Consider the following 13794-nt stretch of genomic DNA (forward strand, 5'->3'; position numbering starts at 1 on the left):
GCTTCGGTTAAGTTGTTTTTCTATTTCATACTTGTTCTAATGGGTATATTTGAAGGCTACGCGCTTGTGTTACGTGTTAATATGGTTCAAGCATGTCAAATTCTTGATGGTTTTCAGCTTGTGGGACCTTTGAGAAGTGTATAGGAAAATACCCACCTCATAGGTTCAAACTTCTTGAGGAAAACTCTTCCCAGAGACACTGTGGGTTGTGTTTTCCGACCCAAAATAAAATCTCTCAAAACCATTATTCAGCTGTGATCGAGATTCTTCTGAAAAAGTGGCCAAACTAGTTGTGCGTTTCGCGAGATTGCTGCTTGTGAATTCTGTGGGTGAGTGAGAAGTATCGCGTTTATATTCCTGCTCGAGCAGCACAAATTGACGGTGATAGTCCCCCCAGTCCCAGTCTGGCCATCAAGAATCTGTTGGACTTTGGAATTGGGCGAGGATTCTCATATTCAGCCGGCAAAGAAAACTGAATTTCAAGAATTACATAAAGTATTGTTTGATTACGGTATCAAAGAATAGACCCAATTTAATTAACGGGAAATTAGCAGTCATTAACTTTTCGTCGGAGAGCCCAATTTCGGAAGCAGTTTTTGGGCCCAAAAGCAGGGTTCTGTTTATAAAAATGTAAACACCGCATTCTTCTTGCTAATCTGAACACAGCGAATATATTTCCATAAACAAAATTTTTGTTACAAACAAAAAACTGCTTTTGAAAGTGGCAGAATCGATGACGACTAATTTCACCTTAAACTGTGGTGGCTTTCGCCTGGTCTGCTTTACTTTGCCACGTAACCGAGAGCTAGCTTCGTTTTCATTTACGCCTTTTGGTGCCAAAGGCTATAAGCTACCTCAGTTGCAAGCAGAACACCTATGAATTCCTGTGAGACTTTGTCAAGCACTACCTGGACCATCTCAAATCTGTAATGACATAGTTAAAGTTAAATCTGTGAGGTAGCCTAGCCCTTCAATAAAAATTGTATAAACATGGCAACCCAATTAAATCGGGTATATCGATCATTCCCGCTAGCCTAGTAATTAAACAGTGCTCAAAATTGTATAAACATGGCAACCCAATTAAATCGGGTATATCGATCATTCCCGCTAGCCTAGTAATTAAACAGTGCTCAATTTTATACTAAGAATCACGGATCCGTTATTATGGGTGGTACCGACTCTTGTCAGCCAGGTGAGCAATGCTTTCCGATAGACCAAAAGGACTAATATTAACTCAGGATCGACATGATTTAGAGATTCATAGCCTTTTGGTATTTACAAGACTTTTGGTATTTACATGCAGTTTATTCTCGGGGTATCCCCACTAGGCCCTAACCTACCTAACCACGTGGTTTATTTTATCTTACGTACTAATTCGGTTGCGGTTTATAGCTTATACTAAATTCATCACCCTTTCGATGCTGGTTCTGCCGCTTCTGGTCGCAAACGCGTCCATTTACAAGGTTATGACGCATACCTTCGAACCTCCGCCTCGTACTAACTACCTCGGGGCTCGGTCACCTAAACCCGCGCGCGTTAGAAGTCCGTTTCGGGCAACCTAGTCGGTTGATCGTCCCGTTTCCTCGATCTTCACTTAAATGCTTCGGCAAACGCGTCGCAGAAGAAGATGGCGAACGTCCGGTCGTTGCTTCAGCCAGTAACTAATTAGTAGGTAGTTCAGCTTAGTAATCAATCGGGAATGTTGGGTCGTATATTTACCAAACGGTCAGTTAGTTTTAATATTACTACACTTTTTTTCTGGAGTGGGACCAATGGAACTGGTAAGTCTTATCCGTCTAAAACTAGTAATTAAACAGCGGTGTATAGGATGTATAGGATTCATGCGTTGTACAGGATAAGGCAAGAAATATGCCCACTCTGCTCTCTAACAACACGGCTGCACTAGTCAAATGATCATATTGCAATGGCGGAACATTGGATATAGATTGCGGATACTGCGCTCGAGCGCTTCCCGTTTAACGCATTTTCTTGATCGACAACAACATCTGTTCACCTTATCAGGCATATCATTTAATCGACTTTAGAAAATTGTGCCGTGAAGTAATTTTGTAACGAGAGCAGGTAATTGCGGCAAAGTTTTAGATTGTTTCTTATTCAAACGGCTACATTGGTAATAATCCAATAACCAGTACCAAATTGAGCGATAATGCATCCAGCGGTTACGCCACTGACGCAAGCGTACGACAAACAACCACCGGTGCTGCATGCATATATGCTGCTACCTACACACTTGCGAACGCACAGTCTCGTAGCGTCTTTCTGAATAGCTCACTGACGAGGCCAGTAGAACGTGAGCATCCCGTGCGGATGTATGGATACAAATTTTGCATTGCTTTTTCTTTTCTTCTTCATCTTACACCCTCGCTTACACACGCGGTTGACAGTGCGAGCCCTTGCGAGCAATCGGTATCAGCTGCTCGGGCTGCTATAACGAACCGGGAGCGGCGACTGTGGTTAACCGTTAGATACATACTCGCAAAAACTCGTCGCAGTGCATGAAAAAATGGATCCGAGAGTCCGAAAGAAATTCTCATGCCGGTGGGTTTGTTAGAACGAGAATGCGTTTGTGTGAAAATTAGACCACACGAGAGCGGACCTGTCGCCCCTAACTCCCGCTGCTCTAGCATCCTCGTCAACAGCGCTCATCCAACGGGTACGGGGTCTACATCGAAATCGTCGGCCTCTGTCAGGTGTTCTGCTAAATATTGCTTTCGCTGGTCTCTCATCCGGCATCCTTGCTACGTGGCCAGCCCATTGTAGCCTGGCGTGTTTCAGTTGCTTCATAATATCCGCATCTTTGTATGCTTGATATTTTGAATGATTCATGCGCCTGCGCCACATTCCTTCGACTAATATGCCCTCAAGCATTGATCGTGGTATCTTACGCTTAAAAATGCCAATAGCTCGTCGGTCGCCCTCTTTCAACATCCAAGCTTTGGGGCCGTAGAGGTCCACCGAGAGAATTAGCGTCTCATAGAGCGCGAGTTTTGTACGGAGTCGCAGGCAACGGGATCTCAGTTGGCTACGTAATGCGTAGAAGGACCTGTTGGCAGCCGCTTTCCGCCTTTTTATTTCACAGCTCACATCGTTGTCACATGTCACTAACGTATCAAGATAAACAAATTGGTCGACCACTTCAAAAGTATCTCCATCTATCACCACCGCAGTTCCAACACCTGAAGGACTACCACGCTATCTACCAACCATCATATACTTTGTTTTTGTAGAATTTATGATAAGCCCTCTCATCGCCTTAAGATGCGTTCCACGCCTCTACGGTTAACACCGATGATATTGATGCCGTTCGCGAACCCTAGGAGCATATGAAATTCCGTGATGATGGTACCGCTTCTCTGCACGCCGGCCTTTCGAATAGCACTTTCCAATGGAATGTTGAACAGTCAATTCGATAGTCCGTCACCTTGTTTCAAACCATCGAACGTCATAAACGAGTCCGACGTCTCACTCGCTGATTTTGAACCATCAAGGGTAGCACGTATCAGCCTAATCAATTTTGTTGGAAAACCATGTTCAAGCATAAACTGTCACAGCTCATTTCGTTTAACTGAATCGTACGGTGCCTTGAAGTCTATAAACAAATGGTGAGTCTGCAAATTGAATTTCCGGAATTTATCGAAGATCTGTCGCAAGGTGAACATTTAGTCCGTCATGGAGCGTCCCCCTCGCAAACCGCACTGCTATTCGCCAACAAAGGTTTCCTACAACGACCTCAGTCTGTAAATGAGGATTTTGTATGCAGAATTGAGGAGAGTAATGCCTCGATAATTGCTGCAATTTAGTCGATGGCCTTTTTTATCATAGGGCATATGAGACTTTCCAACCAGTCCGTAAGTTGTTCCGCCTCAGTTCATACCTTACCTTTGTACAACCTGATGGATTGCACAATACAGCCGTTCACTCCCGACTTTCAAAAGTTCGGCGGGAATGCCGTCCTTTCCTGCTGCTTTGCCGTTTTTCAGTTCTCTCGCTGCTTTTTCAACCTCGTCCAAAGTTGGTGGATTTGCCCCTACTCGCATAACAAGTAGCAATCGAAAAATCTAAGTAACTTCCGAACATGCATAATATAACTATAAGAAATGTCTATGACATCATTGTTTTACGATTGAGAACTGTAGCCAACACTTAACACATCGTCAAATGAAAAAGAGCATCCTTCACAGACACACTCACAGTGGCAATGATTGATTGTCATTTTCGTTTAATTTTATTAAGCACATTTCGAGATGTCCCATCGTGTCGTTGTCGTGCTTTTCTGTGCTATTACCACTTTTCCGCCCATGCTGTTGATTTGGTATCACATTTTTCCCTCGAGGATAACCAAAAATTCGCCTACACACGCTCGCTTAGAGAGAACACTGCTGTCACCGTCCGTCGACGTCGTCGTTGTCGTCGGCGTCGTCTGTAGGATGTAACTTTTTCTACCCAACTTTCTACATATTCCTGGCAGCTGTTTGCACCACACCGCCGCCGCTGCCGCCAGGGCTTTGAGGCTTGGGGCCGAGCAATCTTTCATCGTCGCTCCACTAATTCAATTTGCTGGTTTTCATTAATTTTCGTCTGTTGGGTGAAATATCTGGTTTTCTTAGCAAAATTTCGCCAGCCCAGCTCGGGGAAAAGGTGTCTCACATTCGGCTCACGCAAGGGACACACATTGTCGTTGGACGTCGTTTAAGTTGTTGGCGTGGATTTCATTTCACGCTTGTGTTAGTTGGTCCTACAAAACAGTCTGTAAACAGAGTCTAGTGTGTCGCACCATAAAAAGTGTACGAAGAAAGGAGCGTAAGTTTATTCCCAACGTTATTTCATTGTTCCAACCAAAGACACACCCCATTTCCCAAGTGCACACCCGATGGGGAGCAATTATCAAGTCGAGAAGTTTGTCTCAGAAAACATCCTTAAATTTATCTCTTTCGGTTTCCTCCCCACAGCAGCGGCTGTGGCATTACCATTAGCGTGTGCAGGTTTCGACACTTTTCTAGCTTTGAAATTTGTACGAATTTATAGCCGCATTTTTTAACACTTCACCATTAAAACTGTACATTCATATACAAATTATGGGACGTACTCCGGCATGTGTCGCCCTGGACACAACTCTGAGCATCACGTAGGATTAATGAATGAGTTTCAAGAACGTATAATTCCATAACGTTCCTGAATACTTACTGCTGCCATCGGGAGCAATGTATTCGAAGCTTTACTCTGTTTATCCTGGTAGAGAAAACGAAGAATTTAATGCCAACACAAAAACACAAATGAAAAGGTCAAAATTTATTTTAAGTAAATAGACAATTATGCGTGTTAAGATGAAATTTCTTTCTAAGCCTTGAGTCTATGAAAGGTCTATGATTATCAACATAATAAAATTATCTCAGAAACAAAACTCGAAACCTAAAAATGTGTTGAAATCATTAAAATTTTCAAACCAATCTTCCCAGGACAAATCAGCATTTCACAGTCTATTTCTGTTCACTTCGTCTAAACCGAAACTGGTTTCAATCACCGGTTGGGGCACCGAAAAATTCATCTGTACTGGTAGGTACGTACCTACCAGGTATTTTAATTTGCCATTCCGGCTCTAGGTCCCCGAAGGGAATTCCGGTTTCTATGGACCCAATCGACGACGTTCAGTTCCATTTGTCGTCCGCGTTGTATCTGATGTAGGTACATATTGAGCTCGGCAAATTTCCCGCAGGGAACATGATGGGAAATCACAGTAGGCGCCGATATTTAATTATAAGACTTCGGTATTTCTGCTACTTAGCAATAGTATTTTTGACAAAAGATAACTTTGTTGGCAGGAAAAGAATGGGTCCACAAACGGAATTGAAATCGTGCCATTTTGATCCTGAATGATATCCCAGTTGCTCCGTTGCTGCCTGATATTGTGATACAGGACATTGTATAAGTGAGGGTATGTGCGTGTATGCGTAATCAATTGTGGTGACCAGTTCCGACAGGATATGGTGAACTTTTCAATCAAAGTGTTTGCGGTCATTATACGCCAAGGGAAAATCTTCATCGGAAACTTTTTCCCCCTTCGGATAGCTGGCAGAACTTTGTCCGAGCTTCGTCAGTTGGTCTAATCTCCTGCAAGTCATACCTACCTACCAACCAACCAACCGTAGACTGTTAGATATTGTGATTCTTTGCGCTTTTGCGCTTCTGAAAGTGACAGCCAGTGATACACACATAAGTTTTTTCTTTGTTCACTCACAACACACCGGCAAGGCTCAAATCGGTCCCAGTGGAGACAAGCTGTGCTCTAGCGTGATTCAATACTGCTTAGTTCTACAGTTGATACTATCGGATTTCCTGATAGAATTTCCCCACCGAATTACGAATTAAGATACGGTAAGCAAGCTTATGTCTATCCTTCTCTAGATTTGCTAGAATCGAATGGTAATCATTCTGCCATTGAAGAAGATATAGAAGATATATATCCTTCAAAGTTTAATGTAATCAGATAAAATAATCCAGTTGTGAATTATTTCAAAGCCATTCGTTACCAATAAAAGGTTAATAATTCACAACTCTATAGCAACCGAACGAACACTCTGAACAACACGAACATATAGGTACGGGAATATCACATCGACGTAAAAGTTGCACCACCCGCACCCCGAGCAGAGTCTGAGGAGTGGTTTTTTGGATCCGAAGTTTCCACTGGATGGTTGTCACACCGGATTACTGGCATAACAGTTTTCAAACTTTTCGATCGCTGTGGGTGTTACCTTCTACCCTACATTGTGAGGTATGTTTCTTTTCCGGAAGTACAAGCCATCAAGTTGGTTTAGTTTGTCTAGAAAAAAAAACAAAATTTCGAAAGTGTGTTTGTGTTTCTACTTGTATACTTGTACCCATATTTGCGAGGCAAGGGTTCACCGTAAATAATCGTTAGTAAACCATTAGTGTTACGATGCGGTATTTGGGCCGATGCGGTATTTATTTTTCCGTACCGCAGCCACTTTCGAAAATTAATGCCATTTACCGCTGGTGATTTTTAACATGCTTGAACTTAGTACATTGCTGGTTTCTATCGTCATTCGTTGAAAGGTCGGTCGCAGGGTTGCTGGTCAATTAGGATGGTTGTCAACTAAAGTTTAAAATATGAAATTATAAAAAAATGAAAAAGGAAAAGGACATGATGATGAGATGTAGATGAAAAATTCCACCTAATACTCAAAACGCAATATAAATTACACATTGAGAATATAGTTTGTTGGAATGAAAATCCCAATCCCAAGTAATATTTTTGTTGTATAATAGCTTATTAAGCACTCGTTCCACGGGAATTAGCTGTACAATAGTTTAATAAGCTACTATACAACAAAAATATTGCTTGGGAATGTTATATGGAGTGACAGAGCTTAATAACAGAACAAAATCAATCTCATATTTATTACACGCAAAAGAGTAGGATATTTTGAACAATAATATATTACTTCTATTTTTTCAGTTTCCAAATATAGTGTTCTTGAGCTCTCCTTACAGTTATCTTTAATCGCTTGGTTTTTGAATTATGACACGAATTTATTCAATTCATGTTTTGGCTCATGTACCGCAGTTTGGAGAATTCGCGCATCTTAGTATAAAGTTGAGTAATGTTTAGTTACTAGGTTAGAAGCCAAGATGGATAACTCCGCCTGTAAATGACGGATATCGGTAGAAGCATGTTCGATGAACTTGAAAAAACTGAGAACCTGAGCAGAGGGTCTAAGGCCCCCAAAGGAGAATGGTTTCAACAGCTGTTATCCATGGCAAAAAGTAAAAACGTGGATGGATAAACCCCTAATCCAAGGTGTCATGCGACCCATGCCGAGGGATGAATGGTGGGAACAGTCCAACGACAACAAGGCATCCACCAAACGCGCAAGACAGTTAGTCCCCAGGGCAAGAAACCCCCACGGGCCCGAAGAAGCGCCTGATAGCAAAGGATCGTAAGCCAACCGAAGAACCCACTTAGGGTAACAAGACGCTGTTAGCGTCCGAGAACCAGTGGGAGTTGGTCAAAAAGAAAAAGGCCAGGAAGAAAGAGGAGGATCGAGCCCCACCGAAAGTGTCCAGAAAAAAGAGAAGCAAAGGCAATACCCTTATCTTCAAAACTGAGGGGCCGAAATATTCGGAAGTTTTAAAGGCCATGAGAGGGGATGATCAGTTGAAGGGTCTTGGCATGGATGTGCGCAGTATCCGCCACTCTCGCACAGGCGACATGATCCTTGAGCTCAAAAAGAATGCCACTGAAAAGGGTTCTGCTTACAAAGTGCTGGCAGAAAAGGTCCTTGGCGATAGCGTACAGATCCGCGCACTAACGCCCGAGATGACTCCTCAGTTTAAAAACCTGGACGAGATCACTCAAGCAGGCGAACTAGTACGAGCTCTCAAGGAGCAATGTAATGTGGTGGTGACCAACGAGGCAGTTTGTCTGCGTAAGGGACCGGCGGGAACCCAGATAGCAACTATAAGACTTCCAATGGTAGACGGAAATGCAGCTCTGAAAGTGGCTAGGCTGAAGGTGGGATGGTCCGTATGCCCACTGAGCGTGTTCCAGCAGCCGGAGGCCTGCTTCCGGTGATTTGAGCAGGGCACAAGTCCTGGATCTGTAAGGGGCCAGACCGAAGCCACTTGTGTAGGAGATGTGGCGGTGCGGGCCATATAGCGAGGGACTGTAATGCGCCGCCCAAGTGCCTGATATGTACCGGCCAAATGGACGCTAAGCACACAACAGGAGGCGCAAAGTTTCCGGCAGGCGCGCCGGCGACTAAAACACGGGCGTAGTGCAGGTAGCGCAACTAAACTTGAATCACTGCTACGCGGCCCACTAACTGTTGTACCAAGCAGGTACTGAGTCGTTGACGGACATTGCAGTCAGCTCGGACCTTTACCGCATCCCTCCTGCCGGAAACGGTAACTGGGTGTCGGATAGGTCCGGGACGGCGGCTATATGGACGACAAGTAGGTTCCCGGTTTGAGAGGTTGTGCCAACTGCAGAAGAGGGATTTGCGGTTGCCAAAGTGGGTGGAGTGTTCTAGTGCCGAGTTGGTCTATCGAGCAGTTTACGCGGATGGTAGACCGAGTAACAGTTGTGCTGACTGGTCTAACGCCGTTAGTGGCGGCGGGCGACTTTAACGCTTGGACGGTAGAGTGGGGAAGTCGTCGTACGAACCATAGGGGTCGGATTCTGCTTGAAGCTCTGGCAAAGCTCAACGTAGATATGGCCAACGTTGGCACCACAAGTACCTTCAGTAGGAACGGTGCGGAGTCTATTATCGACGTGACTTTCGGCAGTCCTGGTCTGATAGGATACTGGAGGGTAGATAATGGCAACACTCACAGTGACCATCAGGTGGTCCGCTATGGTGTCGGTCAGATAACGAGGCGGCAGGCGGCGAGTAGAGCAGACACTCCAACCACCCGTGGATGGAAGACATCATACTTCGATCCCGAAGTATTTATGGAAGCGATCCGAAGAGAGTGCGGTGATCGCTGCATGCCTGATCCGAACGCTGATCATTTGGTTGAGGTACTGTCGCGAGCGTGTGACACTACCATGCCTAGGAAAGGTCGACCTAGGTATGGGAGATCACCGGCTTACTGGTGGACAGATGAAATAGCGGAACTCCGCGGAGCGTGCTTTCGTGCTTGGGGAATTATGCAAAGAGCTCGTTCGAACGAAGGCCGAGAAGAATGTCGAGTAGCACTTGTTCCTGCACGCGCAGCGCTTAAAAGTGGGATAGAAGCTAGTAAACGAGCCTGCTTTGAAAGGTTATGTGCTAGTGCCAATGCGAATCCGTGGGGTGATGCCTACAGGGTCGTAATGGCAAAGACCAAGGGTGTGATGGCGCCCGCTGAGCAATCGCCAGAGATGCTGGAGGGCCTCTTTCCGCGCAACAAGCCAAGGCCCTAGCCCCATGCCGCGGAATCAGCCCACGGTCGACGTTCCAATATCTCAGACCATAGCGTAGGATGGTCGGCCTCCGTGCCGATTATCCAAAGTAACGTGGGCGACGGCTACGAACGAGAAACTCATTGAGATCGCTAAATCCCTAAAGGAGAGCAGGCCACTTCCCGGACAAATGGAAGCGACAGAACCTGGTCTTATTGCCGAAGCCGGGAAAATCTCCGGCTATCCCCTCGCCATATAGGCCGATCTGCTTGCTCGATACTGCCAGCAAGGTGCTGGAGAGGGTTATCCTCAACAGACTCGTACAGTACACTGAGGCTACAAACGGTCTGTCAAGAAACCAATTCGGCTTCCGAAAAGGCAAATCTACGGTGGATACCATCTTGTCTGTCACTAAGACAGCCGAGGTAGCAATCCAGCGCAACAGGACAGGTATCCGCTATTGCGCAGTTGTCACGCTCGACGTGAGAAATGCGTTTAATAGCGCTAGCTGGGACTCGCTTCGGAGCGTCCAAGTGCCGGTGTCGCTGTACAGGATTCTGAAAAATTATTTCCAGAATCGTGTGCTATACTACAACACGGGGGAGGGTCAGAAGTGAGTTCCAATCACCGCAGGGGTTCCGCAAGGTTCCATACTGTGTCCGGTGTTGTGAAACGTTATGTATGACGAGGTGTTGAAGCTAAAGTTCCCGGTAGGGGTTGTGATTGTCAGTTTTGCGGACATCACCTTGGAAGTCTACGGTGAATCTATCAGAGAGATTAAGTTGACGGCTGCCCACTCTATAAGCATTGTTGAAGATTGAATACGCTCCAGGAAACTGGAGCTAGCGCATCATAAAACGGGGGTTATCGTGGCGAACAACCACAAGTCGGTGCAGCAAGCAAATATCAGCGTCAGGGACTGCACTATTTCGTCAACGCGGTCCTTAAAACTTCTGGTCATGGTCATGGTCGACGACAAGCTCAAGTTCGGGAGCCACGTCGACTATGCCTGCAAGAAGGTTCCACAGCTATTTCGGCATTGTCTCGTATGATGTCAAAGAGCTCTGCGGTATATGGCACCAATCGAAGGCTATTAGCCAACGTTGTCCAGTCCATACTCAGGTATGGCAGGCCGGAGTGACCATCGGCGTTAGGTACCAAAAGCTATCTAGCTAAGCTGGAAAGCACCTATCGTCTCATGTGCTTGAGAGTGGCGAGTGCGTATCGCACAGTTTTTTATATGACGCAATCTGCGGGTCTTAGCGGGTATGATGCCTATTGGCATCATCATCATCAGTGAGGTCGTAGAGTGCTTCAACCAACGTGTAACTACAGGCATACGGAGTACCGCAAGATCGGACTCGATGACTACATGGCAGCGGGCATAGTCTAATTCCACAAAAGGCCGGTGGACATGTCGACTTATTCCGGAACTATACGGGTGGGTCAACAGGCGGCACGGTGAAGTCAACTTCCACCTGACACAGACTCTGTCAGGGCATGGTTGTTTTAGACAGTATCTGCACAAGTTCGGGCATGCGGAGTCCCCCGCGTGTCCCGAATGCGCCCGAATGGAAGAAGAGGAAACTGTAGAACATGCTTTCTTCATATACCCTCGTTTCGCGGACGCGAGAAACTACATGATGGCTGTGAGCGGTCAGGACACTACTCCGCATAACTTAGTTCAAAGGATATATTCTAGTTCGGACGTCTGGGGAGCGATCAACGAGTACCGATAAGATGGTGCCAGGGGGGATTGAGGCTGGACACTCGAGTAGGGTTTTAGTCGGTCTGGATCGTCAGACTCAGGACGAATCGCCACAGCCGCACTGTATCGTGTAGCTCATTCCGGTCCTGCAGTGGGAGTCATAGCTGCGATCTACAAAGATGTGGAGACGACCACGCTTCAAGTGCAGTAGCCCAAGTTCATCGGTCAGCTCCAGTTTGTTTAAACAATATTAGTTTTTCTTCGGCATTGTTTATTTTTGGCTTCAAATAAAATAGTTAAATTGAATATTTATTGGCCCACCTCCTTAATGCATTTTTTTTTTGAATAACGAAAAAAGTTCTTCGAAAACCAATAAACTTTCCCAAAGACACATATACGGAAAACTTAGTAGTTTCCCCGCAAAAGGTGATGTTGTTTTATTTACAAAAATAGTCAACATCGAAGTTTACCTTCAGCGTTCAACGAGGGCCAGAATCAAACCAGTGTGGGTAACAAAAAATATACAATATTACCTACCAGCTTAAGTTGGTTCGTTTTCGAAGCTAAACTAACATCTGGTGACAATTTTTTAAGGTCACAAACAATTTTTGGAAAGGGAGAGAGCGTCCGATGCTCAACAAGTTTTTTATGGAGCCGATGCTCAATACGGACTTCTTAACATCTGTTTTTATCATTTGCTGCATTTTAGCCTATTGCACATAAAGTATGATTCCTATTTGGTCTAAAATGGGATACAAGTCACAAGATCATTGTAACCGACAAATTGAAACCAACAAACATCAAACCTGAAATTATCGCACCGTGAATAGTTACATTTGAGTCTATCGAACTTGAGTAGAACCGAAAATTCGATTATTTCCTCAATTGACACTCATCACAGGATTAGTGTAAATGAATTCGCGAAAAATGACACTCAGCAAACTTTGGAGAACCAAAAAAAAAATAAATTGGATAAAACTGTCTTGATCAGCGTTACGGACAGCCAGTGGCGCTGCGCCGCAGATGGCGGTCTGTTCGATCGAAATTAATTAAAATTGTAATGAGATTTCCGTGAGTCGAATGTGATCTTCGGGCGGCGAAAAACTTTCCATGGGATATTTCTTTTGCGCTAGCCCGACGAGGAACCGGCAGGATGCCACCCGGCACCGCACCGCACCGGTGCGGTAGGTGCGCTGGTGGTGAATGGATGACACAATGCGAAAGGTACTGAAGGATGCCGGTTCAATTCAATTTGCCGCCGTGTCTTCCTTCAATGTATATGCATTTGATTACGTTGCAGGTCATCTGTTTGCATTTCACCACAGATCTGCAGAAACTGTGAAGCAGGGGTTGAACGGGTATTGGCAGCTGTAGCAAGCAATTCAGAAAAGAGCTTCAATTTTTTAATAAATATCAACAATTACTATTTGTATTTTGATTGAACAATGCAAATTTGTTGTGAAACGCGTAATTGCGAGAAGCGATGCGTTCTACACCTGATTTCCTCTTTTTAAGCGGAGATGGAACGGAAGGATTCTATTGAATTGCAAAACACAATATCGGCACGGTTTGCTGCTTCTTCATACCCGAAGGGAGGATTTTTCTGCTGCACTTAACACTATTGGATTTTCAATTTCCCGATGCACTTGCATTGAGATGTGACTTTGCTATGTACAGGTTTTTCTTCGGTTTTACAGCTTACCGCTACTTCACCCAGTTACAGTTTTACTGTATACAGGGGATATTTTAACAGAAAAAAAAAACGGTCCATGTTAGATATTGTGTCTGATAGTTTGTCTAAAACGTTTGTCTGCCTTTACCTGACTGATCATTATTTTTTGGTTATTTTGTTGAAGCTCCAGCAGCGCTGGATGTTGTAGAGTTTTATTTTTCTCAGATTCAATTTTGCATCAGTAAACTCACCTATGATCTATTACTCTTTTGATTTCATCCTCTGACGCACGACGTCGGTGATAAATCGAAAAATGACAACCCAATCCGTCTAATCCCATTCAAGCAGAGAAATATGAAACTTATTTTGGAACATATGATTGAAGGCATCAGTCAATGTATTTTCGTACGCACGAGCATGTACAATCCACTTTCCCGATTTATTTTTTATGTTTCGGGCGTGTTTCGCCTCGAAACGCAAGACACTCAC

This window comes from Sabethes cyaneus, chromosome 2, assembly GCF_943734655.1.
Source record: "Sabethes cyaneus chromosome 2, idSabCyanKW18_F2, whole genome shotgun sequence".
NCBI classification, from domain to species: domain Eukaryota; kingdom Metazoa; phylum Arthropoda; class Insecta; order Diptera; family Culicidae; genus Sabethes; species Sabethes cyaneus.